The sequence below is a fragment of the Eptesicus fuscus genome, chromosome 14 (assembly GCF_027574615.1).
Source record: "Eptesicus fuscus isolate TK198812 chromosome 14, DD_ASM_mEF_20220401, whole genome shotgun sequence".
Lineage (NCBI taxonomy): Eukaryota > Metazoa > Chordata > Mammalia > Chiroptera > Vespertilionidae > Eptesicus > Eptesicus fuscus.
This window is the reverse complement of record NC_072486.1, coordinates 57,172,205-57,175,984: the sequence shown is the minus strand read 5'-3', so window position 1 is coordinate 57,175,984 and position 3,780 is coordinate 57,172,205.

Sequence of the window (3,780 nt, the reverse complement as noted above, 5' to 3'; positions counted from 1 at the left end):
TTTCCCTGATGATTAGTGAAGTTGAGCATCTTTTCATATACCTGTTGGCCATTTGTATGTCTTCTTTGGAGAAATGTATGTTTGTGTCTTCTGTCCATTTTTTGATCGGATTATTTTCTTAAATAATTGAGTTGTATGAGTTCCTTATATATTTTGGATATCAATCCCTTATTGGATATATCATATTCAAATATATTCTCCCATTCAGTAGGTTGTCTTTTGTTTTGTTGATGGTTTCCTTTGCTGTGTAGAAGCTTTATAGTTTAATGAGGCCCATTTGTTTATTTTCCTTATGATTTTCTTTTCTCTTGCTTATTTTATTTTTTATTATTGGATTGGTTGCCTCCTGCACGCACCTCAACTGGGGCTAGGGATCAAACCTGCAACCTAGGTATGTGACCTTGACCGGAATCCAACCCGAGACTCTTTCAGTTCACAGGCCGATACTCTAACCCCGGAGAAAAACTGGCCAGGACTCTAGCTTATATTATTTTAAGACTACAGTATATACTACATTTAACATGCAAAAATGTGTCAATAGACTTGTTTATGTGATTGGTAAGGCTTCCGGTCAACAGCAGGCTATTAGTAGTAGTTAAGCTTTTAGGGAGTCCAAAGTTATACAATGGATCTTCAACTGTGCAGGAGGTTGGTGCCCCTAACCCGTGCATTGTTCAAGGGTCTACTGTGTTTACTGAATAAAGACATGTTCTTCTTGGTGAGGTCCTACTATCTTTTCATTGGAGGCTCGCACAGCATGCTAAATGCTTGTGCCCATGTGTGAGTGAATGTTAAACCAAACAGGAGAGAGAGAAAGACTTCCTGTTTTTTTTCAGTCCCACTTGGTCTCTGTTAATTAGCTTAGAAACTGAAGGGGAAGAGTCTGGAAGTTGTTTGCCTTTTAGGCCCCCCCCCCTCCCCCCCCCCCCCCCTCCCCGGCCACACACACCCTTTTTTCAGGCCCTTTAAATGAGCCACCAAAGGAGCCTGCTCCATTCTTCAGAGAGGAAAACAGTGGGTCTGAGTTGTGGAGGGAGTGAGGCCAGCAAAGGTCACACCTGTGTGGCTCCCACTTCCAGTTACCTTTCCAGTTAAGCCCTCCCCCACCAAACAGGAACAGAACCCATCTCACCGACCTCCTTGGACCTCAGCCACAGATAGAACTCCGTTACCAACCGCTGCTCACAGGCCCCGGTGGGCACTTCACTCTCCCCTGGCCCTGGAAGGGCTCTGCCCCTCTCGGTGGCTGTCACAGGGTCACCATTTGTACGTAAGCTGTGCCCAAGAATGTGATCTCACGCTGCCTGCGGCTGTCACTGAAGGCTTATCTAATGGTGGAGTAAATTTAAATTTAGGGCCCTTAAGCCAAAACTTCCCTCTCATCCCTTAAAAAACAAACAAACAGGCAATTCACTCATGGAGCACGGCTCTCCTCCTGCATTGTGGCGATTTCTGGGAATTTGCTGCCTGGACTGACAAAGTGATTCACCAAATTGGTGCTTTTACAGGGTGACTTTGTCTTTGTGCTACATCAGTGTCAAACTACATATTGGTAACGAGGCACTGATGTGGTTTCTGAGCCATCAGAGCCATCAGAGCTCAGAAACGGGCGATTAGACAACATGATGATTTGGGATGTTTTCTCCCAGGGGGAGGCCGTGTCCCTGCAGGGCTGGATGAGGTACACGTGGAGGGTCTGTGATTCATGTGTATATCTGAAGACTTGCTCAGGATGATCTGCGTTCTGGAGAGAAGCAAGAAGTAGGATCCGGAGCCAATGTTTGTGAGTTCCTAGGAAGGGCCAGACATAGTTTCAGGCTCTTTATGAAGATGGGTTTCGTTCGGACTGTGATTGTCCCTGATCCTCTCGGGAGCCCTGCCCCATCTGCCTGGCGTGGGAGCAGGAGGCAGAGTCTGGCCAGAAAATTGAGTTTTAAGATGTTTGGAGCGTCTGTGATTGGGACACAACGCGTTCACCTCCGAGATGACAGGAGAAGTCAGAATTCACGTGCCAACTTCGTCATGATTCGCACCAGGCCCGGGGCACAAGCTTATGGTTGTGGACTTTGCAGCTGGGTGGCAGCTCCAGCGACAGTGAAGACACCGGAGTTTCTCTGCTCCAGAGCAGAGGTCCGCCAGCTGGCTGGCACCAGAGCCACAGGTTGCCGTCCCACCCTCCCAGGCTCTGATTCAGTGGGGCTGGGGGTGGGGCTGAGCACTTGCATTTCTAACAAGACCCTGATAGTGAGGAAGGGCACATAATAAGAATAGAACCCAGCTGGCATGGCTTAGTGGTTGAGCATCAATCTATGAACCAGGAGGTCACAGTTGGATTCCTGGTCAGGGCACATGCCTGGGTTGCAGGCTCCATCCCCCTTGTGGGGTGTGCAGGAGGCAGCCAATCAATGATTCTCTATCATCATTGATGTTTCTACCTCTCTTCCTTTCCTTTCCTCTCTGAAATTATTTTAAAAATTACTGGGGAAAAAAAAAGAATAGAGCCACAGTTGTTTAATAATTATTCACCTTACCAACTATACATAAGAGATTTTCTTACAGAACCTGGGAAACTGGAGGATGAAACAAGGCTGTCCAAAAGATAAGATGCCTCAATGTGTCCATTACTCAGAAAAGAAATACACTTTGAGAACAGACCAAGGACAGGACATGCTTTGATTTGGTTGCTGTGCCTGGACCCTGACCTTCTCCAACAGTTTGACCATTCTCTGGTTCCAGGAAGGGGCTGAGCCGTTTGTAACATCATAGAAGATTAGCCACCTTGTTATCAGACTTTGAGCTCCTGAAGGCCGGACTGCAGACCCTCCCCTCCCCTTTCCCTGTTACACTTGCAGCTCGAAGCTGCATGTAGCTACCTTCTCCCTCACCAACTGGCGAGGGGGGTCAGAGAGCAGAATTTCCAGAGTGACCGACTGCTCTCCCATCCTGCCGGCATTATTGGAATAAACACTCATATATGATTCAACCCTGTCTCTGCTTAATTTGGCTCAAGTAGTGACAGGCGGCCTTGGACCCATTGTGTCCGGTTTCAATCCCAGGTGATGCTGGGGCCCAGGGACCTCGTTCCAGAATCTCTGCTCTGAGCATCCCGGGAGAAGGAGACCAGCTCAGTACTTGCGGAGGGCCAGGTTTTCCTGGGGAGGGCTGCTCCTTGTCAGAGCTGGACCGGGGGTCCTTCAGCGCCGCCCCTCCCCCCACTGTCCTTCTCTACTAGACAGGCTGCCCTGTGTCCAGACAAGAGCAGATAATCTTCTCCTTCTGATGTTTTATAACTCAGTCCTCTCAGAAGTTTGCAAAGCTTTTTTATTTCTCTTATTATTATTATTATTATTATTATTATTATTTTAATAAAAGGAGGATCCTGGTGTTCTTGGAGACAGATGCCTTTATGGATTTGCTGTGTGCGGGGAGAGGGCTTTTAGCTGCCTCTGAAGGGAGCATCTTAGGGAGCTTTATCTCTTATGTGTCTGGCAGGGAGCCGGTGAACAAACAGTCACTCTGTTCTCGAAGGTCAGGCCAAGACCCCAGCATCCAGCAGCTCTGGGCCCCTGATCACTATTCTGATGCCAAATGGTTTACATCAGCCACTGCCCCCATCCTTCTCTTGGCTCCCCCTGGAGAACTGAAGGGTCGTGGAGATCCTAGAGGCTGGTGACTAAGGGTAGGTGGGCAGGTGGGTCCTGTGGTCCTGATTTGCCATGTGATAGCTTTCTGCTCTAGGTACTCACTGTCTCAGGAGCCCCTTCCCAGCTCTGCACTCTG